Source organism: Carassius carassius, chromosome 12 (assembly GCF_963082965.1).
Source record: "Carassius carassius chromosome 12, fCarCar2.1, whole genome shotgun sequence".
NCBI lineage: Eukaryota > Metazoa > Chordata > Actinopteri > Cypriniformes > Cyprinidae > Carassius > Carassius carassius.
The window spans coordinates 1,229,732-1,257,529 of record NC_081766.1 but is presented as its reverse complement, the minus strand read 5'-3'; the positions used below and the strand labels follow the sequence as shown (position 1 = coordinate 1,257,529).

At 36.1% G+C, this 27,798-nt stretch overlaps 1 long non-coding RNA gene across 1 annotated transcript; it reads left to right on the top strand.

The window, feature by feature from the left end:
- On the top strand, window positions 1-27,798 carry LOC132154094 (uncharacterized). The gene is made up of 3 exons (XR_009437061.1): window positions 1-72; window positions 19,309-19,516; window positions 27,502-27,798. It is a non-coding gene; the product is annotated as an uncharacterized LOC132154094 (long non-coding RNA).

The window sequence follows — 27,798 nt, the reverse complement described above, 5'->3', positions numbered from 1 at the left end:
ATGAATACGCCTCACACAGCAGCGGTGGGCTGATGAAACAGTCTTGCGGGTGTTTGAAAGTTCACAGCAGTGGTGAGTAATTCTCAGCATCCGCTACATGAGGTTGAACGAGCAGACGACGTGACTGTTTTACGAATGCATCTACAGCAGTAACAAGCGGAGAAATCAGGGCGTTAAACATCTTGAAGTGGGCTCCTGACTGTTTGACTTTGGTTGGCAGATTTTAAATTGCATCTGGACCAGTGGGAGTTTGGTCGTGTTGTCATCAGTGGATTTGCTCAAAATCATAGATTACATTGTCAGGCTCTCGCCGGGCGCTCTTCAGCACACTGTGTGTGAGGAATATTATTGGTACAACGTATGTTAAGAAGATGCATTTTGACTTTATATGCGATGTGATTCAGACATGCAGGCCTGCTTTAAAAACTATAACCTGTCGGAGAGATGATGCAGTTCGACCTGCGTCCCATCATGAGCTCTCACTTACTGTAGAATATAAATCCTCATCTTTTAAAGAAAATAGGAATGATTTGTGCAAAACTCAATGTCATGATTGATATCAGGTTTATTAAAGGTCATTAAAATAGTAACACTTTACATAAACTTCCTTATGAACTATCAACGAAAATTTTTTTTATTCATCATAGTAAATGTTAACATACTAATTCATTCATAAATACTGTAACAAATGTATCGCTCGTTTGGTAGTGCATTAGCTAATGTGAACTAAAACATTAAAACAAGCATACATTTTTTTACTTTGTTAATAAACATGAGCTGAAAGAACATTTGATATATGTCATGTTTTGCTATGAATTTGTACATTTTGTTTAAATGATTAAGTATGAGCCGTAATGATGCTTGACTTATCATACACCACTAATTAACTTTCTCTGTTAGTATATAAGTACGTCACAGAGATCTGTCTGTCAGATCTATACAATCAGATATTGTTTGTAATACAGACGAGACGATATTTTCAGAGCGCATGTGTTTCTATATCGTCTAGACACCCTTCATATTTCCTGAGAGCTGTTCAGATGACACTCATTTCCTCTTCACAGAGCCTTCTGGAGAACAGCCTCTCTTTGACGCACATCTTTCTGCCGTTATTGTTTAGTTTTGCACTTATTTTTTCTGCTCATCTCTCGCTCTAGTTGAAACAGAAGTTATAAAATAAAATGCAGAATATGAAATCTCTGCACGCTTACAGAGAGGCTGTGATGGAGACCAACACATACATGCACATTTCTGCATACTAAACAAAGTTGCACAGTATATAATGCTTTATACTGTAATATACATATTGCAATACATGTTTTTGACAAATGCATACATCCACATTAGTCTATGTACAGTATACTGAATGATTGCATACTTAGTGCCCAGTGTGTATACTTTATACTGGAGTATACATACTGTTCACTGCACATTTCTGCATACTGAAAATTTGTATACTGTGCACAGTATAGATACTTCATACTGCAGTATACATATTGTTAGCAGATCATGTTGGCAGATATGTGAAATTAGTTTATGCATACTGAAGAAATGCATACTATACAAAGTATTTATACTTTACACTACATTATGCATTTTGATCACTACACATTTTGGCAAATACAAGCATATACATTTCTGCAAACTGAAAATTGGATACTGTGCACAGTATATATGCTTTACACTGCAATAAACATATTGCAACACACATATTAGTCTGTGCATACTGAACAACTGTATACTGTGTGCCCATTTTGTATACTTTATGCTGCAGTATGCATATTTTGGCAAATGCATACATGCACATTTCTGCAAACTTTAAATTTGCATACTGTGCACAGCGTACATACTGCATACTACGTATTTTCAAAAATAGTATGTAGTGTGCCATTCCAAACCATCAGAGATATCCAGTTCCCCTCAGAAAAGATGAAATATCGGATTAGAAATTGAATGCATGACAGTAAAAGGCTAAATTCTTTCCACTGCTCTGATAATGACACTAATATTTAATTTTACTAATAACTTCTGAATTTCTTTGACTTTGAAATGACTTAATCATCATCTTACAGCATGAAGCGTCTCTAAACCCTTTATGTGGAGCTCAAGCATTTGACACATATCAGGTCTGAAGTCGTTCACTAGAATCAGACCCAATCCCAGTTCAACTGACATGTCTATGTCCCTTCAAAGTACCCTTTGATGTGTGTGTGTGTGTGTGTGAGAGAGAGAGAAAGAGAGGATTTCAGGAAGGCTGAGCTACTCTCCATGACCTTGTCGACCGGCTAAATCTCTCCAGAGTCGCTGGCGTGCATATTAAATTCATCTGCGTATCGGAGTGGCTTTGCGTCAGATGCAGAGAGCTCAGGACTCTTATCAACCAGTCAATTACAAGCATTAACCGTCCTGACAGTATTCTGATTCATGGATGCACCTCACACGGGGAGCACGGCAGGCCACAGATGAAGAGATGGTAATTAATACATCCTGGCCCCTCGAGACCACCCTACAATCTCTCAGCAAATTGCTCCATCGATATCTGCACTTTTCTCTGCTTGGACTGCAGCCTGGCTTCTGTTTCTGGGCATTCCAGGCTGTTTTTTAGCAGGCAGCACAAGTACAAGGGGTGCAAGGTGATGAATGCTGATGAATGCTGATGGATGTCCTGTGTTTGGACTTGTTTAATAATTTGAGATGGTTATCCCACTGTGCTCTTTTCACTGTCTGCTTAAAATATGGGCCACATTGCATCTTTTCAGGATGCGCAATATGCTACAGACAGTCTCAGAAAAAAAGGTACAAAAGCTGTCACTGGGATGGATGGCTTTAAAACTGACAGCTTTTGTACCTTTTTTTTCTAAGAGTGCATGCTACATTTCCAAATCCGGCCCCCCCTATATATATATATATTTTGCACATAGTAAAAATTATAAAAATCTTGGATTTTTTTTTAATGCATTTCCCCTCAAAATTTTCAGGAATGTAATATAATTGATGGAATATGATTTATTTATTTTAACAGCCATGAATACAGGAAGTCCCTGTTCTTCAGGTAAAGGATTCAGCTGTAAACACACTTGAGCATCTGTTCTATAAATCACTTCAGATCCTCCAGGTTTGAGATGTTATTGCCTGTCGTCAGCCGTTGTTTTTTCCTTCTCTCTGCCTCTGGCTCCCGTCGGGGCATTATTATGTCCTCTGGGTCTGTAATCGATAGCTCATTTCACACCACACAGTCAGTCTCTCTGTATTGATAAGCTCACCAATTGAATCCATCTGCAGCAGCTGTCAGTCAGACGAGAGTCTGTAGAGCAGAGCGAGATGACAGATGTGTTTGAGAAGCATGCATGAGTGTTTCTGAATGTCATTGTGATGGTTTTTTGCTGGAAGAGTCCTTGAGCTTGTGTTTTCATGGCTTTGAGCTGCAGGTGTGTCACAATTAAATCATGTCAGCAAGAACAAACCAAACAATGAAGTGTAAAGAGAAACGTTCAGCTGCATGATTGGATTATATTATTCGTAGTGTGAGTGTGTGTGTGTGTGTGTGTGAGTGTGTGTGTGTGTGTGTGTGTGTGTGTTTCTCAGAGTGAGATAGCTGTCACTGAGGTACAGTGTGTGTGAGTGAGTGTAAAAACATCTTAATGCTGGATTTGTTTCATCTTTAGTCTTCTCCAGATGTTCACTGATGGACCGGAGTGCTGTGGATTATTGTGATGTTTTTATCAGACTCTCGTTCTGACGGCACCCATTCACTGCAGAGCATCCATTGATGAGACACTGATGCAATGCTACATTTCTATAAACCTGATGAGTTTTTTCATTAACTGTTTCTTTTTTAATTTACTACTGCCCTTAAGAAGCTGCATAAGATATTATGCAAAAATTTAAAAAGGCTCTTAATGCATCATGTTGCCTTCTTGGAAACTAACTGTATGAGCAGAAGTGTACTCTATTGTAATTAGAATGAAAAGCTTTTGATCCTGAGCAGTGTGCATTCTGGGGTTGGCCTCATGTGATGCTGTCGTAGGTTTTGGTCACAAAAATACAGGCTTCTCATCAGGAGCTTATGACACCTCTCTGAGTGGCCCTTATGGCCATCCTCTGAGTCTATTAGTGACATTATCCCGCATGGCCTGCTGGGTAATAGTCATGTGTGCGTCACTTCACAAAACGATGGATCGTGGTCACAAACTGTGATGCTCGCCGCCTCCTGAGTGTTAAAGTGACAAACGGTGCACCCTTTAGACTCGTGCACTTCAGTGAGGATCATAAGTCCACATCAGCGCCATTTGGGACACAGCCATAATCTGTAGACCCTTAAGTGAGTACAGCCCTGTTTGGAGTCCTCATGGTTCATTACATCAGCTCACATGAACCATCTGCTCAGACTCCTGCATGTTCATCCATGAGCCTCTAAATCTTTATAAACCGACTGCGAAAAACCCGACCCAACTAATGCAGCCAATAACAAAGCCTTGTGCGCATTTACATTCGCCAGTGCTCAAACAGGCGAGATTGTTCACCAAAAAATTAACATTATGTGTTCATTTACCCTCAGGACATTCCAGATGTAGGTGACTTTTTTTTTCTTCTTCAGCAGAACAGTAAAGAAAGTTTTTAGCTGAAATCTTGGTCCTTGGTGATTCATAAAATGCAAGTTAGCGGCTACCGTCACTTTGAGAGTCAAAAAATTATACACAGGCAACCCAAAATGAATCCTTGTGACTCCTTATGATATATCGAGGTCTTATGAAGAGAAATGATCAGTCTGTGCAAGAAACTAAACATCATACACCATTATTAGCTGTAATCCAGAGCCTCAGGAGTGATGTCCTGTTCACGAAACGAATCATTCTTTTGAACTGATTCTTTTTAGTGAACTAGTTGAATCGGTTCATCGAATCGGACTGAATCATGTGAATCAGTTGTGTCTCGAGCAGCACAGATCTACAAGTTACTGAATCAGAACTCACTTTCAGACGCCTGACAGTCACTCCGACTGGAAATGATCCGAAACAGCGGTGAATCAGATCCTGCGATGAATGAATCATTCATCGCTTCAGTTCAGAATTAACAGTCACTGAACTGAGGAAACCGTTCGACTCGGACCGAAGACCGATGAGCCACCGATGAGCCCAACACTTGAATGAAGGGTTTTAAAATTAACGTTTTTATGGTTTCTCGTTGTTTATGTATGTAGGTGAGCTGATGCATATAGGTTTATTCCCTTTAAATGCTTTAGACACATAAAACATCCACGTTTCACATCATCATTGGGTACTTTAGTAATATAATTGCATATACATGACGTCATTGTGTGATTATGTAAATGAACTAGTGAAATGAATCAATTCATTGAATCAAACTGTCCGAATGAATCCGTTTACAGAAAAGAATCGTATTTCAATGTCTGCCTGAGGCTGTAAATAATGTTCAGTTTCTTGCACAGACTGATCATTTCTCTTCATAAGACCTCGATATATCGTCAGGAGTCACGGGGGTTAATTTTGTGTAGCCTGTATATGGTTCTTTGACTCTTAAAGTGACGGTAGCCATTGACTTGAATTGTATGAATCACTAAAGAGCACGGTTTCAGCTAAAAATCCTCTTTACTGTTCTACTAAAGAAAAAGGAAAATGTTTGTTTTTGGGTGAACTATCACTTTAATGCCAGATGAAATTAAGCCTCGTTCTGCAGACGCTCGAGATGCTGGTGAAACAAACGCGAGCTGCATGAAAGGACTGTTATATCAACACGGCTCTTAAGCGACAGATCGCAGAAATGCTCCACTGCAGCTGAATTTGAAAAGCTGCTCTCAAATAGGTGTAATTATCTGCAATCAGCAGTCAGCGGCCAGCGGCGCGGCTGAAAGGACATTATCAGCCCTGCTTTCAACAGAGAGAAAGACTAGCATATACTGCGCACTATATACTGCATAATGACTAGCATGTGTTTCACGTGATTGTCACTGCATGTTTATATGAGATGTGCATGTAGAGATGCGATTTTACAAATTTTCAGATTGGATGGTTGTTTTGTTTTACCAATTCTAGAGGTAATCATCAAAGTTTAAAAACCTTTTTCATTCATTTATATGCTAATATAGTAGAGCATATTTTGATATTAACATTATGGCTTCGATAGGGTTAGGGTTATTTTGAATTAGCTTTTTTAATATTTTACATTTATTAAATTCTATTTTTTGGTCATTTGCTTTGTGCTTTTAATTTTTAGAATTACATTTTTTTTTTGTTGAAATTTTTATTTTGGTATATTTTAGTTCCCATGGTAACATTTAAAATTTTCATTTAAGATTTCTATTATTCTAATATTTATATTTTATGTCATGTTTAATATTTTATTTTAAACTTATATTTTTTTTTTAGCAATTTTAGCACATATCTAATTTTCATTTCAATTTTCGAATTTTAAGTTTTCATTTAATATTTGCATTTTATCTAATATTCGATATTTTATTTAATTAACAAAAATCTGTTTTCTAATTTTAAGTTTTTCGTCTGATATTTATATTTTATCTACTACTTTATGTATATATATATATATATATATATATTTAAAATCGTATACTAGCATACTACTAACACCACTTCTGCAGGATATTTAGTGTGCATAGATATTTCTAGTATATGATTCTAAACCTTGTCACAGACACAAAAAGCAAGAAAAGTAAATGAGAAACAGAAGCAGCAGGACAGACGCTAATGTTCAGTCTAATGAGATGACTGTATAACACACTTCTGTGAAGGAAAATGACTTTCTCCTCACTAATACCAGCTCAGATAATGACGATATCCCCATTTTCCACTGTGAACATCATAAAACTGCAGATGAAGCAGACGTTGTGCCACCAGAACATTCATGAGCTGCTAAGACAATTACCAGCCTGCCCTCTTTTAATAAAACCGCTCATATCTCTCCAACATTAGCCCGTGTTTTGGATTATGTTGTAATATTCAATCAAATTTTTCTTTCCGAGCAGAATTTATTTCTATCAGTCTGACTGTTCAGGCTTCATTGCATTATTCTTTACAATCTCTATTAAAAAGGTCAAATATAGTTCATTTCTTAAGGCTGTTGATCATATTCAGTGCATTTCATTTCATATTATTTACAGTAGCTAGGAGCTGCAATAAAATAATATGTATAATGAAGCTGTGCAAGGACGGTGCTGATTAGTTCTAGTAAGTTATCTAGATGCATCACTGAATTTCCTTTCTTGTTTTCATGAAATAATGGAGGAAATCCTGTTTTTTTATTATTTATTTTTTTCATTGTTATTTTAGTGTTATTTATATGCTGTTATAGAATGTGTTAATATTTTGAATGGGATTTTTTTTTCAATTAGTTTGTTTTAGTAATTTTGTTATGTGCTTGACATTTTTATTAATTAAAAAAAAAAATATTTAAATTTAGCATTCATTTATTATTTATTTCAGGTTTAGTAAGTTTGATGCTGAATAAAAATAAAATGAAAATAAATAAAAATTTAAGTCATTTATTTATTTTAATAATAATAATTATATATATATTTTATATATATATATATTAAATAAAAATGTTAGAATATATATTTATATATTTTTTAAATACAATGAAATAAAATATTATCAAAATATAAATTTGATATATTTATGGTTAGAATTTAAAATACAGTAAAATAAAATAAAACAATTTTATCATATTTATTCAATAAAGTATATACCTTTTAAATTTTTTTATTATAAAATAAAAATATTTTAGTCCTGTTTTCGTGAGATAATGCCAGTATAACTCTTTTGTAATGTTGCGATCATGAGAAAAATAAGTTGTGTTGTCCAGAAAGCAAGTCAGAATAACAATAAAGGCATCTGTGTGTTTGGATGTTTGTCAGTCATTATTCTGAATTCTGTTTGGTGTTGCTGTGAAATCTCCTGAAATCTCCCGCTTGCTCCAAGATGGTCTTCGTCTGGTGAATTAATGTATTTCTACACAAGACGTCCGACAGCTTCAGTTCCTCTCTGAAAATCAATGGACACGAGGATGGACTGCATTTCTCTTCTAGTTTCTCCTGCTGTGTGGCCACACATGGACTCAGCTTGGATTTGTTGATGTGTGTGTGTGTGTGTGTGTGTGTGTGTGTTTCTGAGATAAAGCTTCGCTCTTTCCCCCAGTTTGAGTGATTGTGCTGTGAAATCCCATCTGTATTTGAGCTCAAATCAAACACCTGATCGAGGATTGACCAGCTAACCGACTCACAAGGAACTCAAAATCCTGCTGACGATGGAGTGCAATTTTAGCTAAAAAATAAAATATAAATATTAGATGAAAAACTTATTTTAGCTAGTTACCAAGACAGCATTTCTAATTTTCCTTTAAGTTATAAGAACTAAACTACAACTGAAAATAAACCAAAATATAAGTATAATTACATAGTATAATAGTAATATATCATTCAATTTAGAAATAACTACAACTATTAAAGCATTTTTGTTCATTTAAAATATTTAAATATTTTTGTTAACTGAAAAAAGTTAAAATACAATTTTAAAATTAGACGAAAAATTAAAGCATTTTTGATTTCCATTGAAGTTGAAACAATAAAATTACGAAGTAGAAATAAAATAAAAACTTAAATAAAAATAAATAGTAATAGAACCTAATCTTAATAAATAATACAAACCTAAACAGTAATAGTAAAAGTAATATTAATAGTTAAAATGGTAAAATATCTTAGTATAATAGTAATAGTAATATTAATTTTATTATTATTATTTATAGTCATTGATATATATATATATAGTCACACAATTTTTGGACAAAATAAAACCAGCATATCTCTTAAGAGATTTTATATAAATATTGTTATTGTAATTTTATTTCTGCACGTAAATAATTAATAATTATTTTATATTATAACTATATATTATTATATTACAAACCAAATCAATCATATTTTTAAATAATAATAAAAAACTTACAAAACCACATAACAAACAAAAAACCTCAAAATATTACTAAAAACTATAATTAAATATAAATAATACTAAAATAACACTCCTTATAGATTTATTTTTTCAAAACATATAAAAATATGATATAATTTCCTGTAATATAAATAAAAACTCAGACTGAGGATTATGTCAGAGGCGTGTATTTAAGATTTAGCAGTTCCCTGAATATTGTGTTTGCATGTTAGTGTGCACTAAACTTAGCACAGCACACTGAAACGTTTCTCCAGGTGTCCAAAGGAGTGTATGGTGTGTTTTCTGTCAGCAGGAGTCGAGCATTCGTCTCTTTTCTGCTGACAGACGACTGATCAAAGAATAATGGAAATGAGTGTCTCATATCTGCAGATGTGTATTTTTGACCTTGAGTATATTCTCTGGTGTTCTTAGTCTGGTACACCTGCATTTTATCATTAGTTGTGTTTTGATAGGATTTGTCAAATATCACTAGTACTATTGCTGATACTGATGAAACCTCAAGCCTTCTTAATATGAAAAAAAAAATCACGTTTATGCATTTGGCACACGTTTTATCTAAGGAAACTTGAATTCAAAGTTTTATTTTATCAGTTCATGCATTTCCTGAGAATCAAATAGTTGACCTTTGCTCTGTCTGTGTCCGTCTCTCTGTCTGTGTGTCCATCTCTGTCTGTCTCTCTGTCTATGTAATCTGTTTGTGTGTCCATCTGTCCGTCTCTCTGTCTGTGTGTCCATCTCTGTCTGTCTCTCTGTCTATGTAATCTGTTTGTGTGTCCATCTGTCCGTCTCTCTGTCTGTGTGTCCATCTCTGTCTGTCTCTCTGTTTATGTGTCTCTGTTTGTGTGTCCATCTGTCCGTCTCTCTGTCTGTGTGTCTCTGTTTGTGTGTCCATCTGTCCGTCTCTCTGTTTGTGTGTCCATCTCTGTCTGTCTCTCTGTCTATGTGTCTCTGTTTGTGTGTCCATCTGTCCGTCTCTCTGTCTGTGTGTCTCTGTTTGTGTGTCCATCTGTCCGTCTCTCTGTTTGTGTGTCCATCTCTGTCTGTCTCTCTGTCTGTGTGTCTCTGTTTGTGTGTCCATCTGTCCGTCTCTCTGTTCATCTGTCTGTCTCTCTGTCTATGTGTCTTTGTGTGTCCATCTGTCCATCTCTCTGTCCATCTCTGTCTGTCTCTCTGTCTATGTGTCTTTGTTTGTGTGTCCATCTGTCCATCTCTCTGTCCGTCTCTGTCTGTCTCTCTGTCTGTGTGTCCATCTGTCCGTCTCTCTGTCCATCTCTGTCTGTCTCTCTGTCTATGTGTCTTTATTTGTGTGTCCATCTGTCCATCTCTGTCTGTCTCTCTGTCTATGTGTCTTTGTTTGTGTGTCCATCTGTCCATCTCTCTGTCCGTCTCTGTCCATCTCTGTCTGTCTCTCTGTCTGTGTGTCTTTGTCTGTGTGTCCATCTGTCTGTCTCTCTGTCCATCTCTGTCTGTCTCTCTGTCTATGTGTCTTTGTTTGTGTGTCCATCTGTCCGTCTCTCTGTTCATCTCTGTCTGTCTCTCTGTCTATGTGTTTTTGTTTGTGTGTCCATCTGTCCATCTGTCTGTCCATGTCTGTCTGTCTCTCTGTCTATGTGTCTTTGTCTGTGTGTCCATCTGTCCGTCTCTCTGTCCATCTCTGTCTGTCTGTCTCTCTGTCTATGTGTCTTTGTTTGTGTGTCCATCTGTCCATCTCTCTGTCCATCTCTGTCTGTCTCTCTGTCTATGTGTCTTTGTTTGTGTGTCCATCTGTCCATCTCTCTGTCCGTCTCTGTTTGTCTCTCTGTCTGTGTGTCCATCTGTCCGTCTCTCTGTCCATCTCTCTGTCTAGGTGTCTTTATTTGTGTGTCCATCTCTCTGTCCATCTCTGTCTGTCTCTCTGTCTATGTGTCTTTGTTTGTGTGTCCATCTGTCCATCTCTCTGTCCGTCTCTGTCCATCTCTGTCTGTCTCTCTGTCTGTGTGTCTTTGTCTGTGTGTCCATCTGTCCGTCTCTCTGTCCATCTCTGTCTGTCTCTCTGTCTATGTGTCTTTGTTTGTGTGTCCATCTGTCCGTCTCTCTGTCCGTCTCTGTCTGTCTCTCTGTCTGTGTGTCTTTGTCTGTGTGTCCATCTGTCCGTCTCTCTGTTCATCTCTGTCTGTTTCTCTGTCTATGTGTCTTTGTTTGTGTGTCCATCTGTCTGTCCATGTCTGTCCGTCTCTCTGTCTATGTGTCTTTGTCTGTGTGTCCATCTGTCCATCTGTCCATCTCTCTGTCTGTCTCTGTCTGTCTCTCTGTCTATGTGTCTTTGTTTGTGTGTCCATCTGTCCGTCTCTCTGTCCATCTCTGTCTTTCTCTCTGTCTATGTGTCTTTGTTTGTGTATCCATCTGTCCGTCTCTCTGTTCATCTCTGTCTGTCTCTCTGTCTATGTGTCTTTGTTTGTGTGTCCATCTGTCCATCTGTCTGTCCATGTCTGTCTGTCTCTCTGTCTATGTGTCTTTGTTTGTGTGTCCATCTGTCCATCTCTCTGTCCATCTCTGTCTGTCTCTCTGTCTATGTGCCTTTGTTTGTGTGTCCATCTGTCCATCTCTCTGTCCATGTCTGTCTGTCTCTCTGTCTATGTGTCCATCTGTCTGTGTGTCCATCTGTCCGTCTCTCTGTCTGTCTGTCTCTCTGTCTATGTGTCTTTGTTTTTGTGTCCATCTGTCCATCTCTCTGTCCATATCTGTCTGTCTATGTGTCTTTGTTTGTGTGTCCATCTGTCCGTCTCTCTGTCTGTCTCTCTGTCTATGTGTCTTTGTTTGTGTGTCCATCTGTCCATCTCTCTGTCCGTCTCTGTCTGTCTATGTGTCTTTGTTGGTGTGTTCATCTGACCATCTGTCCATCTCTCTGTCCGTCTCTGTCTGTCTATGTGTCTTTGTTTGTGTGTCCATCTGTCCATCTCTGTACGTCTCTGTCCATCTCTCTGTCTATGTGTCTTTGTTTGTGTGTCCATCTGTCCATCTCTCTGTCCATCTCTGTCTGTCTCTCTGTCTATGTGTCTCTGTTTGTGTGTCCATCTCTCTGCCCGTCTCTGGCTGTCTCTCTGTCTATGTGTCTTTGTTTGTGTGTCCATCTGTCCCTCTCTGTCTGTCTCTCTGTCTATGTGTCTTTGTTTTTGTGTCCATCTGTCCGTCTCTCTGTCCGTCTCTCTGTCTATGTGTCTCTGTCCGTGTGTCCATCTGTCCATCTCTCTGTCCATCTCTGTCTGTCTCTCTGTCTATGTGTCTCTGTCCATGTGTCCATCTGTCCATCTCTGTCCGTCTCTCTGTCCATCTCTGTCTTTCTCTCTGTCTATGTGTCTTTGTTTGTGTATCCATCTGTCCGTCTCTCTGTTCATCTCTGTCTGTCTCTCTGTCTATGTGTCTTTGTTTGTGTGTCCATCTGTCCATCTGTCTGTCCATGTCTGTCTGTCTCTCTGTCTATGTGTCTTTGTTTGTGTGTCCATCTGTCCATCTCTCTGTCCATCTCTGTCTGTCTCTCTGTCTATGTGTCTTTGTTTGTGTGTCCATCTGTCCATCTCTCTGTCCATGTCTGTCTGTCTCTCTGTCTATGTGTCCATCTGTCTGTGTGTCCATCTGTCCGTCTCTCTGTCCATCTCTGTCTGTCTGTCTCTCTGTCTATGTGTCTTTGTTTTTGTGTCCATCTGTCCATCTCTCTGTCCATATCTGTCTGTCTATGTGTCTTTGTTTGTGTGTCCATCTGTCCGTCTCTCTGTCTGTCTCTCTGTCTATGTGTCTTTGTTTGTGTGTCCATCTGTCCATCTCTCTGTCCATCTCTGTCTGTCTATGTGTCTTTGTTGGTGTGTTCATCTGACCATCTGTCCATCTCTCTGTCCGTCTCTGTCTGTCTATGTGTCTTTGTTTGTGTGTCCATCTGTCCATCTCTGTACGTCTCTGTCCATCTCTCGGTCTATGTGTCTTTGTTTGTGTGTCCATCTGTCCATCTCTCTGTCCATCTCTGTCTGTCTCTCTGTCTATGTGTCTCTGTTTGTGTGTCCATCTCTCTGCCCGTCTCTGGCTGTCTCTCTGTCTATGTGTCTTTGTTTGTGTGTCCATCTGTCCATCTCTGTCTGTCTCTCTGTCTATGTGTCTTTGTTTGTGTGTCCATCTGTCCGTCTCTCTGTCCGTCTCTCTGTCTATGTGTCTCTGTCCGTGTGTCCATCTGTCCATCTCTCTGTCCATCTCTGTCTGTCTCTCTGTCTATGTGTCTCTGTCCATGTGTCCATCTGTCCATCTCTGTCTGTCTCTCTGTGTATGTGTCTTTGTTGGTGTGTCCATCTGTCCATCTCTCTGTCCGTCTCTGTCTGTCTATGTGTCTTTGTTTGTGTGTCCATCTGTCCATCTCTGTACGTCTCTGTCCGTCTCTCTGTCTATGTGTCTTTGTTTGTGTGTCCATTTGTCCATCTCTCTGTCCATCTCTGTCTGTCTCTCTGTCTATGTGTCTCTGTTTGTGTGTCCATCTCTCTGCCCGTCTCTGGCTGTCTCTCTGTCTATGTGTCTTTGTTTGTGTGTCCATCTGTCCATCTCTGTCTGTCTCTCTGTCTATGTGTCTTTGTTTGTGTGTCCATCTGTCTGTCTCTCTGTCTATGTGTCTTTGTTTGTGTGTCCATCTGTCCATCTTTCTGTCCATCTCTGTCTGTCTCTCTGTCTATGTGTCTCTGTCCGTGTGTCCATCTCTCTGTCCATCTCTGTCTGTCTCTCTGTCTATGTGTCTTTGTTTGTGTGTCCATCTGTCCGTCTCTCTGTCTATGTGTCTCTGTCCGTGTGTCCATCTGTCCATCTCTCTGTCCATCTCTGTCTGTCTCTCTGTCTATGTGTCTCTGTCCATGTGTCCATCTGTCCACTTCTCTGTCCATCTCTGTCTGTCTCTCTGTCTATGTGTCTTTGTTTGTGTGTCCATCTGTCTGTCTCTCTGTCCGTCTTTGTCTGTATTTCTGTCTTTGTTTGTGTGTCCATCAGTCCATCTCTCTGTTCATCTCTGTCTGTTTCTCTGTCTATGTGTCTTTGTTTGTGTGTCCATCTGTCCATCTCTGTCTGTCTCTCTGTCTATGTGTCTCTGTCCGTGTGTCCATCTGTCCATCTCTCTGTCCATCTCTGTCTGTCTCTCTTTCTATGTGTCTCTGTCCGTGTGTCCATCTGTCCATCTCTCTGTCCATGTCTGTCTGTCTCTCTGTCTATGTGTCTTTGTCTGTGTGTCCATCTGTCCGTCTCTCTGTCCATCTCTGTCTGTCTGTCTCTCTGTCTATGTGTCTTTGTTTGTGTGTCCATCTGTCCATCTCTCTGTCCATCTCTGTCTGTCTCTCTGTCTATGTGTCTTTGTTTGTGTGTCCATCTGTCTGTCTCTCTGTCCGTCTTTGTCTGTCTCTCTGTCTTTGTTTGTGTGTCCATCAGTCCATCTCTCTGTCCATCTCTGTCTGTCTCTCTGTCTATGTGTCTTTGTTTGTGTGTCTATCTGTCTGTCTCTCTCTGTTCATCTCTGTCTGTTTCTCTGTCTATGTGTCTTTGTTTGTGTGTCCATCTGTCCATCTCTGTCTGTCTCTCTGTCTATGTGTCTCTGTCCGTGTGTCCATCTCTCTGTCCATCTCTGTCTGTCTCTCTTTCTATGTGTCTCTGTCCGTGTGTCCATCTGTCCATCTCTCTGTCCATGTCTGTCTGTCTCTCTGTCTATGTGTCTTTGTCTGTGTGTCCATCTGTCCGTCTCTCTGTCCATCTCTGTCTGTCTGTCTCTCTGTCTATGTGTCTTTGTTTGTGTGTCCATCTGTCTGTCTCTCTGTTCATCTCTGTCTGTTTCTCTGTCTATGTGTCTTTGTTTGTGTGTCCATCTGTCCATCTCTCTGTCCGTCTCTGTCCATCTCTGTCTGTCTCTCTATCCGTGTGTCCATCTGTCCATCTCTCTGTCCATCTCTGTCTGTCTCTCTTTCTATGTGTCTCTGTCCGTGTGTCCATCTGTCCATCTCTCTGCCCGTCTCTGTCTCTCTCTCTATGTGTCTTTGTTTTTGTGTCCATCTGCCTGTCTCTCTGTTTATGTGTCTCTGTCTGTTGTCCCTCTGTCTGTCTGTCTGTGTCTCTCAGCTTCTGAAGGCCTGCTATGTAACTGTTTCTCTCACTGAATTGTCTCGCAGTAATAACGTTCCTCCTGCTGTCCGTATTTTCTTTATCTCTCCTCCTCCTCTGCTTCCAGCTGCGGTCCTGCCAGGCTTCACCCGCTCAAATCCATTGCCCATTGTGATTAATTGCCAATTGGCAATAATAAACACACACTCTGACAAACAGCCAGTCCCACACTTCTTTATCTCCCTCTCACAGGCACACAGAGAGCGTCAGATCTGCTAGAAGAGCCAGTGATGAACGTGTGCGTGACGTGGGATTTATGTCCTGATTTACATTGCATGAACATTCGGAGCTCTTAATGTGGATCGACGGCCACTTACTGGAGGTTCTGGCTGCGATGTGGAACTGGCTTCAAGTCAGGCACAGATTTGCTGTCATTTAGGATGTCTCAGTATCTGTACGCTGCTATTTCTGGCCTTTTATGACTCAGTCCACATCCTCTGGGCTTTTCTCTGACATCATTTAGTCATACGTGATGTGAGGTTGCTTTACCCTACTGTCTGTCAGAGAGGATCTGACTCCACTGGTGTTGAGTGTTAATGCACTACTGTGTGCATCTGATGGCTTTGTTAGCATTGGTTTGTTTTCGTTGGCAGTCATATGTAGGACAAACACTTCTTGTGGGGGATTTCTTGTGTACCGTCACATTCGAATTGTGTGTTCAGTCCATTTGCATTGATTTTTTTGTGAAGGTGAGGGAGACATTTTCACTTCAACACCAGCAAACATGCAAGGGAAATTCTGTCTGTCTCACACTACGAAACTATTCCATCAGCTAAAAATATTCTATATGGTCGATATTTAATCATCTTAAATCAATATTTGTTAAATAAAATAATTATAAAATATATAATTTAACAAATAATACATTTTTAAAAAATTAATTCTTATTGGACAGTCTAGTATTCCAGTGGCTTTAAACATTAGTGTAATAACATATGCCTTTTCGATAAGCAATAAGACATTGTGAATTTGGCTACATGTAATTTCTAATAAACACCCTTTAGCTGTAACTATTTTAAATATAACTATATTTAGTATTTTTAAATTTCATTTAAATTAATTTATTTGATTGCAAACATTTTACTTATTTATAGAGATTGCATATCTGGTACTGTTTATAAATTATTCATATATTTATATATTTAATATGTATTAAAATAAATGTATAATTTTCTATTTATAGTAAACCATGGTATACCAAACATTAAATTAAAATAATTTATTTTAAAATTATATTTTTAAATATAACAAATATTCAATATCGTTATATTTAAAATTGTTACAGCTAAAGGGGTATTAAAATAGCCATTTCAAAATATTTAGAATTAATCGGCAATTTAAAGCAGATAATAAACAGTAATAAACAGTATAATAAACAGTATACTGTTTAATTCGGACTATATTTTAATAGAATTTTTTTAATTAAATAATTTAAAAATCTATCTTTTTAAATTTAAAATAAAATATATTAATATGTGAATATATTTTATTTATGTATTTAATATATATTTAAATAAAATATAATTATTTATCGTAATTAAATATTCGTTTAAAATGACTGTTACATTTTATAGGGATATTTATACGTACAGTAAAAAAAAAAAAAATATATATATATATATACAATTTATATAGATTTTTATTCTGACTGTATTAACATGATCAGCTGTGTACAGTGATGTACAGTCAGTCGGTTATTTTATAATATTTTCCCACATGCAAAGAGCGCTTATTTCATCCTGAAGGCTTTTATTATGTGTTAATGACGGGCTGATTGTACATTGTCATACTAATTTAATGGCTACTTATCTAATTAATGAATAGATGTGCATGAAATGGTTCTGTACACCAATATCTGGCATCAGGACCTGATTGAAACACAGTGGTGGTGGACTTCATCAAGGAAATGTCATCTCTGAAAACAAGTCTATTCTCCTCCGACACACTCGTGTTTCTGCAGCATCAGAACTGGAGAACATTCGTGATCTGTTGTGATGCGTAATGCTCAAACACCCTGAGATTTCTCTTCTTGATATTGGTTTTTACCTCTGTTTTGTAAAATCTAATTATTGGAAAACAATAAGTGTTAAGTGTGGCTTTTTAATGTAGGCTGAGAGCGTGACGTGATGATTTCAGACAGGAATGAGTCCTCTGTGTTGGTATGTGTGTATGTGTGTGTGTGTGTGTATGAAGGTCATTCATTAGAGCGTGACATAGTGATTAGAGGTCATAGTCTTCCCTCTGCTTCTGCCCGAGTGTGTGTGTGTGTGTTGATATTTCTCATCTTTTTGTAAGGTTGAATTGAGGACGCAGTGAATTACATGCATTGTTTTCTGTTGTATACAGACCATTTTGGCAAAAATAACAGATCATCCAGCTATTATGTTTGCATATAGACTGAATGGCAGACTGTGCACCAGTGCTGTTTAGTTTTCACAAAAACTAAAAAGATTATTTTTACAGTTTTTGATTTAGTTTTGTAATTTTTATTAATTTAGTTTTTAAAATCCGTATAGTTTTTATTCCTTTTAATTTCAGTTTTAGTTATATTATTTAAGAACTGTAAAATTTTGCCTTTATTAACCAGCTGAAATCAAGCAAACGTATATACTTGATTTTATTCTGGTTAATTTTATTGTATTTCAAGTTACGCACATGCCTGTTATGGTTTAAGGTTTTTGAAAAACTATTGAAAATGTAAAAAACAAAAAAGAAATTATGTATATATATATATATATATATATATATATATACCCAGCACATGGATACACAGATGCGATAATTAAAAACCAATCTTTTACCCATCCGTTTCATCCCTCTATCGTTCAGCTGTTTGTTTTCGGGGAGCAGCGGGATCAAGTGGTTATTACGGCTGCGTCACACAGTTCTCCGGTCCTCTGCTGAGCGGCCGGCTGTCCTTGGCTCGACTTTCACCTGCTCGCGGTGGATGAAGGGATAAACAGGGCTGAAGATGATGGAGATTGAAAAGGGGATTATTCTCCTCCATTTCAGCCTCATGACACCAAACCATTCTTCTGTGGACCGCGTCGCTCCACGAAGTGCAGGAATGGAGGCATAGAAACTGAGATGTGGATGGAGAGGTGTTTATGTGGTTTTCCATGCCTTTTGCTATCATAAGAGATGGAAAATGAGGAAACTTTGGGATGGATAAATGGGAAAGAATCCTCTTTAATATTTTAGGATGTTTTCATGGACTGTTTGATTTGGACAATCGTGAATGACAATCACAAGTCAATGCACTTTTGTAATTTATAAGTGAAAGCAAATGTAGTTCAGTGAGGTTGCATTTATTTGATCAAAAATAGAGTAAAAATATTAAATATTATTAGAATTTAAAATAACCATTTTCTATGTGAATCTGTGTTAAAGTGTAATTTATTTCTGTGATGCTCCGCTGTATTTTCAGCATAATTCCTCCAGTCTTCAGTGTCACATGATCTTCAGAAATCAGAATAATATGATGATTCTATTTCATTTTTCATAATAAACTTAAACTTCTATAACTTTTTTCTTAGTTCCACTTGAACTTAACAATCTGCCAACTATCTTCCTTAAAAAGAGACCAAGACATTTATGACGTTTAAGTTGAAAATTTACAGGTCTACACTCAAAAGGCGGTTAACAGGTAATAAATGAATCCCAACAGTTCCATAAATATTATTTAGTAGCATAAAACCCCTTAAAAATACAAAATATTGAATAAAAAAACATTATCAAACTTAAATATTGTACATCCATTGCGTTGAAATGAAATCAACATTTTTGGCCGCCATGCAAACAGCAGAAGGTTAATAATGTGAGACTTTAGAAAGGCTCTGAAGATCTGCACTCGAGCGTCTGCTAGATTACCTCAAACATAAGAGAGCGTGTGACCTTTACTGCAGAGCTGTGACCTTTCAGCTGGAGAACATTAGTCCGTCCCGGCCGCTTGTGTATTATTATGATGAACGACGTTCATTAAACGAGTCAGAATATCAATTAGCTGTAAACGAGCGAGAGAAACTTACTCATTCTGTCACACTAAAGAACTTTAATTCTTTTATGATATCATCATTTATTAGCCTTTTAAAGTTTTTGAGTATATTCAATCCTTGATCACTTCTTTTCACTGTCATCTGTAAAGCTCTGCTCTTTTATTGATCTCTGCTCGCAGGTTCATCTTGAAAAACGATGAACCTCCGGCCCATCTGTCTCCATTGAAGTTATTTCCCATAATGCCTCTGTCCCTCAGAGCGGGAGCCGCTGACAGAGACAGAGGAAAGGCCATTTTTCTCTCCACTTCCTGCAAATGTCATCATCAGTCCATCAAAGTCAGCCTATGATTGACGGCTTCATCGACCAATGAGAGACCCGTCTGCTTTGTAAGTGTCCAACAGCTGTGTGTTATTTTAATATTATTTATAAACTATTGCATTTTTTTTTATGAGGATGTAGAATTTTGATTCTTTCAGTTTTAATTTTAATTTTACTTTAAATTAATTTTTTTTAATTGGTAATTTTACTGCTTCAACTTACTGACTGGCAAACTAATAATAATATTATATAATATATATATATTCTTTAATTTTTATTTCAACTGCTTTTGTCATTTTTAATAGTTTTATTATTTAGGGGTAATTTATTTTTATTTCAGTTTTAGTTTTTATTTGATTTAAAATAAGTAATTTTACTGCTTCAACTAAATGACTAGAAAAAAATATATTTATATTTTATTTTATTTTTATTTCAGATGCTTTTGTCATTTTTATTAGTTTTAGTTTATTTTAAACATTACTATTTAGGGATAGTTTATTTTTATTTTAGTTTTAGTTTTTATTTTATTTAAAATAAGTAATTATACTGCTTCAACTAAATGACTGGAAAAATGATATAATAATAATAATAATATACAATATTTATATTTTACTTTATTTTTATTTCAGCTGCTTTTGTCATTTTTATTAGTTTTAGTTTATTTTAAATATTACTATTTAGGGTTTTATTTTTATTTTTATTTCGGTTTTAGTTTTTATTTTATTTCAAATGAGTACTTTTACTGCTTCAACTTATTGACTGGAAAAATATATTATAATAATAATTATTATTATTTTTATTTTATTAATATTAATATTTAAATAATGACTTCTGTCATTTTTGTATTAGTATTTGTTTATTTGAAATATTACTATTTATGGTTCATTTGTATTTATTGCCATTTTAGTTTTCTATTTTTTTTCTTTTATGTCCAGGTCATATATTTTACAAAAACTTTAAAACAAAAATTTTTTTTTAATGACAATTAAATCCAGAAAATTCTCATTAATATAATGCAACAGGACTTTCCCCCTTAAATAGTCTTCATTTTCTTTATGCATTTTTTTTTGTCTTTTTCTTTTTCTTTTTTTGCATGCAATGTGACACTTAACAGTGCCAGGATTCGTGGAATTCATGCAGACAGTCACATAATTAATATTAATGTGACAGTAAATGGTCTTCTCACAGAAATGCTCTCATCTTTAAAGGCATTGCAAGAAGAGCAATGGGAAATTTAAACATATAATTACAGCTTATAACATAACGAAGGACTCCATTGAGATTTCGTCTCGCAAGCTTATATACATAATTAATATGCATGAGATGAGCGATGAGAATAATCTGCTTGCATAATGTCAGAATTTCACACCAGCCTGCTGTGAATCTGTTTTGGGCTTCAGCCAATAAAATAAATAATAAGACGCTGTAAACAGTGCAGGATTTCTCTTTATTATTACGGCAATAATGACATGATATGAAATAATCAAGTCACATTTATTTATACTGTACAATGCTTTATACTGTAAAGATGGTTTCTAACCAGCTTCACATTAATAAACAGGGAAATAAGGGTGTTAATTTAGCAAAATTAATCAATTTTGAAACAAGTTTAAGTGTCATTATTCAGATCAATTAAATTCTATGGTAATTTAATATTAATGAGATTCTGTAAATTTTTATACAAATTTTGAATTAGTTTATTTTTATATTTTCTGGTTTCATATAAATTTTTGTTAAATTTTTTTGTCATTTTGTCGTGTTTTTGTCATTTTTATTCTTTTTTTAACCACATCAACTCTGGGGACCCACCGGTGGGTCCAATATTGCATATGCCTAATTCTCAAAAAATCAAAATAACAGCTCAAGTGGTTAATATGTTTATATTGTATTCATTGATTCAATAATTTTAGATAAACTAAATGAATATTAGAAATATCTGAAATCAATTTTATGGTTTTAGTTTTAGTTAATTTTACAGGAAAATAATAACATCAGTTATGAAACTAATTTAATTTCAGCTTTAAATAATGTCAATAATTCAATTCAGTGTTATTTAAGTATCACTGCTGTAACAAGGAGTCGGAGGCCTTCGGATCCATATGCAGAATTTATTCAACAGAATGGTAATACAGCCAGAGATCAGAAATGGCGTCAGGTGTGTCAGGGATAACCAGAATCGTAACCAGAAACAAGCAGAGATCGGGACAGGCAGCGAAGAATCAGAGTCGGAAAACAGTCCAAAGGTCAAAACACAGGAATAACAAACACAGGGAAAATGCTCGGAAATGTCAGACTGGCTAAACAAGACTTCGCAGTGAGTGAGAGTGAGTGTGCTGCTTTTATGTGTGTGTGTAAATGAGGTGCAGGTGTGGCAAGGAAATTGGCTGATGAATGAGGTGCAGGTGTGGCAGGGTGATTGTGATGCAGTGACTCATGGGTAATGTAGTTCGGGTGTGGTGCAACAGTCATGCATTCGTTTTTTTTTTTTTCACTGAACATTGTGTTTAATTAACGTTAATTCATTAATTTGCATTAATGAGAGTTTCATGTGACTTGTGCACATCATTATCTGAGCTTGTGTTTTTTTATGTGCACTGATGATATATTTATCCAGCACTTTGATTTGAGGAATAAATCTAGGTAATTCAGCTCTGTATTCAGGTCTATGAGCTGAATGTGTGACCCTTATCTGTACAAACTTCAGAAACACACAAAGCAAGGAACTCTTAGAGATGCTAAAGTTTGACAACGATATGTTTTATTGTATTTATAGTGGATTTATATTATACTGTTTACTTTTACAGCATCCACTTGAGCGGCTGAAGAAGAAGTATTCAGCATCATCAGTTTAGCCGTGGGTAAGTTTATAAATCATCTTGACTGTAAAAAATCTTTTTCATCCTCAAATATCTGCCATTGGGTCCAAAAAAATTATTTTTTCTTATTCTAAGTCACATAAAAAAAAGACTTGATTTAAGAAGGTTTAGATGTTAGTCTTTTTGTTTTGGTGCTGGAGGATAAAAGTCTGGTGCTACTGAACGCCTCTGATACAGACACATTATCAGGTTGTAAATCAATTTCATCATTTCGCTCTAAACTCAGTAATTTCAGTCTGAAATGTCAGCACAGACTCTCGGAGGAACCGCTCGAAATCTTAATCTTGTGTGTTTCTGACGGGAGTCACAAAATGAAAAATACATCAGCTCCAGAGCAAATCAATCAGTGAAGTTAATATAAAAACATGAATCATCTGAGCTGTTCTTTTACTTCCTTCTATTTCCATTTCATATAATCTGATATTTAAATGCGACATCGAGACTCTTAAGATGGGATATAAATATTGAAGGTGTTGTAGCAATGCGGTGTTCACTAAAACTACTACAAAAATGACTAAAAACTGTTTGCATTCATTGAAATGAAGTTCTATTTAAAAGACTTTAATGTAAATTAACTTACTAAACTAACTGAAATAAAATAATTTTTTGGGTACTTTTAATTTGACTTAAAAATGACAATAAAAGCTATTTCTAAATGTTAATAAATACTATAATAGTTTATAAATAATACTAAAATAACACATATATTAATGCGATTTGAAAAATCTTGAAATAAAGCTGAAATAAAACACAAATATTGGTTATAAAATCTCAGCTTAAATAGAAATATGTTTTCTTAGTAACTAACTGAAATTAAATGTAAAAAAAAAAGATTGAGGTGAAACAAATAAATGAGTGAAAGTAAATGGAAATATAAAAAATGACAAAAAATTACTAAACTTTAAACTAAAATTTAAATGAAAATATTGGCTAATTCTAAATGTTAATAAATACTAGAATAGTATATAAATTATACAAAACAACACAGATTTTCGTGCAATTTGAATAATCTTGAAATAAAGTTGAAATAAAATATTAAAATTTAACTCAAAACCTCTACTTATATGTAAATTAGAAATATTGTCTTAGCAACTAATGGAAATAAGAATAAAAATTTTAAAAAGTTTAAAAGCTATAATTACTAAACCTAAAATAAATATAATTTACAGCTAAATAGAAATAAAAATATAAAAAACTATTAAAAATTACATTGACATTTAAGACTAAAATATAAAAATAAAATCTAATTCTAAATATGAATAAATAGTGTAATAGTAGAAATAATTCCAAACAATGATATTCACACAAAGTGAATAATTTTGAAATAAAGATTATTTTCCTGTTTAAAGCTGTATTGAAACAATCTGTATTTTATGAAGTGCTATAGAAATAAAAAGTGAAAGCTGAAAAAAATAAGTATAAATACTGATTAAAAACCTCAACTTAAACTTAAAAGTAAATTAGAAATAAAAAATATTTTTTACTAAAACTGCTGAAACTGAAATAAAATGCTAAATAGAAATATATTTTAAAAATGTAATAAAATTGAGTAAAACTTAACCTAAAATTAAACTAAAAATAAAAAGTCTGAGTTTATTTTCTGAATAAAGTCCCTTTTTCAAAACTCTTTACACAGTTCTAACCATCTTTCATCTTACAACAGCAGTTCATTTCACATCCAAAATGCACTAAAACTTTCAAAACACACTCAAATTAAGTCATTCTTTACACTAGCAAAGGTTTTCACCAAACAAACACAATATCAATCATAACATATCATTTTTGATTAGTAATATGCATTGCTCAGAACTTTTAAACACCATTTTTAAACCGTTTTCAAATATTGTCCCCCTAACAAACCATACATCAATGGAGAGATGATTTATTCAGAAAAAGTGACACTTGGTTTTGTGGTCCAGGGTCACAAATAATTACTGTAATTTGAATCATGTTGCATGCAGGCTGGTGTGAAGACGTCTTTACATACAGGACTAATGTGAAGTGCTGACACTTTGGCTCTGCGTTATGAGGCTTGAGATGAGCGTGCAAGACATTTGTGCTCATCGTGTAATTAGAATCACAGGCTTTTAGTAATGAGTTAAAGGTCTCATTGCAGCATCAAAATCGCAAAAAATAAGGATGCGACGAATGTCGGTGAGTGACATCACTTTGCATGTTTATAATCCACCCAAAAACCCCTCAGTCCTGTGAATGAACGGCCAGCCGTGACACGTCAGATAATTACCTACTACTTATATTCTGAAGCCTAAACAAATCCCTTCTCTTCTGTTAATCTATAGCAAAATAGATCATCGCTGACAGCTTCATTAGGCTGAACATTGACCAGCGACTCCATCGGCCCGACACAGTGAATGTGCTTTATTATAAAACACATTATTGAAAATAAGACCGATTTGCTTTGTTTTAACTACGGTAATGAGGAGCAAAAGGCTGCGTACTGCTTTAGAGTCCGAGCAGGCTCCCAGTGTTGATCATTTAGTCTCCAGAGCTGTTTTTGCACCTGTAACTACAACCCGAATTCCGGAAAAGTTGGGACGTTTTTTAAATTTTAATAAAATGAAAACTAAAGGAATTTCAAATCACATGAGCCAATATTTTATTCACAATAGAACATAGATAACATAGCAAATGTTTAAACTGAGAAATTTTACACTTTTATCCACTTAATTAGCTCATTTAAAATTTAATGCCTGCTACAGGTCTCAAAAAAGTTGGCACGGGGGCAACAAATGGCTAAAAAAGCAAGCAGTTTTGAAAAGATTCAGCTGGGAGAACATCTAGTGATTAATTAAGTTAATTGATATCAGGTCTGTAACATGATTAGCTATAAAAGCTTTGTCTTAGAGAAGCAGAGTCTCTCAGAAGTAAAGATGGGCAGAGGCTCTCCAATCTGTGAAAGACTGCGTAAAAAAATTGTGGAAAACTTTAAAAACAATGTTCCTCAACGTCAAATTGCAAAGGCTTTGCAAATCTCATCATCTACAGTGCATAACATCATCAAAAGATTCAGAGAAACTGGAGAAATCTCTGTGCGTAAGGGACAAGGCCGGAGACCTTTATTGGATGCCCGTGGTCTTCGGGCTCTCAGACGACACTGCATCACTCATCGGCATGATTGTGTCAATGACATTACTAAATGGGCCCAGGAATACTTTCAGAAACCACTGTCGGTAAACACAATCCGCCGTGCCATCAGCAGATGCCAACTAAAGCTCTATCATGCAAAAAGGAAGCCATATGTGAACATGGTCCAGAAGCGCCGTCGTGTCCTGTGGGCCAAGGCTCATTTAAAATGGACTATTTCAAAGTGGAATAGTGTTTTATGGTCAGACGAGTCCAAATTTGACATTCTTGTTGGAAATCACGGACGCCGTGTCCTCCGGGCTAAAGAGGAGGGAGACCTTCCAGCATGTTATCAGCGTTCAGTTCAAAAGCCAGCATCTCTGATGGTATGGGGGTGCATAAGTGCATACGGTATGGGCAGCTTGCATGTTTTGGAAGGCTCTGTGAATGCTGAAAGGTATATAAAGGTTTTAGAGCAACATATGCTTCCCTCCAAACAACGTCTATTTCAGGGAAGGCCTTGTTTATTTCAGCAGGACAATGCAAAACCACATACTGCAGCTATAACAACAGCATGGCTTCGTCATAGAAGAGTCCGGGTGCTAACCTGGCCTGCCTGCAGTCCAGATCTTTCACCTATAGAGAACATTTGGCGCATCATTAAATGAAAAATACGTCAAAGACGACCACGAACTCTTCAGCAGCTGGAAATCTATATAAGGCAAGAATGGGACCAAATTCCAACAGCAAAACTCCAGCAACTCATAGCCTCAATGCCCAGACGTCTTCAAACTGTTTTGAAAAGAAAAGGAGATGCTACACCATGGTAAACATGCCCCGTCCCAACTATTTTGAGACCTGTAGCAGAAATCAAAATTGAAATGAGCTCATTTTGTGCATAAAATTGTAAACTTTCTCAGTTTAAACATTTGCTATGTTATCTATGTTCTATTGTGAATAAAATATTGGCTCATGTGATTTGAAAGTCTTTTAGTTTTCATTTTATTAAAATTTAAAAAACGTCCCAACTTTTCCGGAATTCGGGTTGTAATGCTTCTGTATGTAAATGAGCTGTGTTGTGATTGGCTGATCTCTGAATACCGTCATTCAGGGTGGAACAAGGTTTTTAGTTTAAGTTTGTGTATCATGTGTGCATTTTGTGGCCTAAACCAGGGGTTTTTCAATCTTTTTTTGAGCCACGGACCCCAAATATAATGCTTTTTTGCTGTCATATACAGGAAAGACAGTTTAGATATTTTACATTTATACAGTGAAAAAATTTGTAGAATATATGCAAAACGTTATCTAGAAAATATGTACTTTCCATTATGTCGGCACCTTCTGCTTTTTGTTCTGTCTCTAAAGCAACATAAGTTTTGATTACTTTCATGAATTCCAACCAATAAAGCGAATGAAATGCTATTAATGTAAATTTTAGGTAATCTAAAATCAATTATAAATGATTTACATATGTGTAAATGTGTACCAGACTGAATGTGTGTGTGTGTGTGTGTGTGTGTGTGTTTCAGGCCACAGGCAGATCCCCCACAGAATAAGAAACACTGCGGTCAGAGCACAGCAACATTCATTACACTGGATGATGCATTTACACTGTGAGGTCAAAAGGTCACTAGACTTCAGTTTGTGACTCCCAGTCAGAACGGTTAAAAGAAACCATCAAAATAATTTGTTCCATTTGTTCAGTAGAGCTCAGGAATTATTTCTGAATTATGAAATATTTCTAAATGCAAAAAAATAATCATTCAATGTCCCCTTTAAAGTCCACTAGATTAGCCACACCCCCTCATTGCCATAATGAATAAATGCATAAATATATAAATGACTAAAGGTAAAAACTAAATAAAGTGCAATAATACATTTATTATTATCAATTATATATTACATTTTTTATAGTTATATTTAACTGCTAATATTATGTACAGTGTGAGCTCTCGTGTACAGCCCTGCCTATAGACAACACTTATTTGATCTTTTTATGTCATGCTGGTCAAGGTTTCTTACACCACAGATAAGACCTATGAGATATATATATATATATATAGATATATATATATAATTTTTTTTTTTTACAGTGTGTATTTAACCTGCGATCAGCACATTTGGCCGAGCTGACGGTGTCATCCTGAACTGTTAGCTTCCCCTGCGGCATCGCTGTGAATCAATAAACCCTCTGACCCCGGAGCCCAAGGAATCATCCGTCTGACCCTGTTAAAATCTACTGGACAGAGAGAAAGAACCAGACTGAAAGAGAAATGTATAAAGTGAAGCAGCAGCAGCCTCAGGCTCTTCAGCGCTGCTAAAGACAGAGAAACACTGACCTACATCAACATCTGCAGGAAATCTGATAGATCAATATTACATGGTTAGTC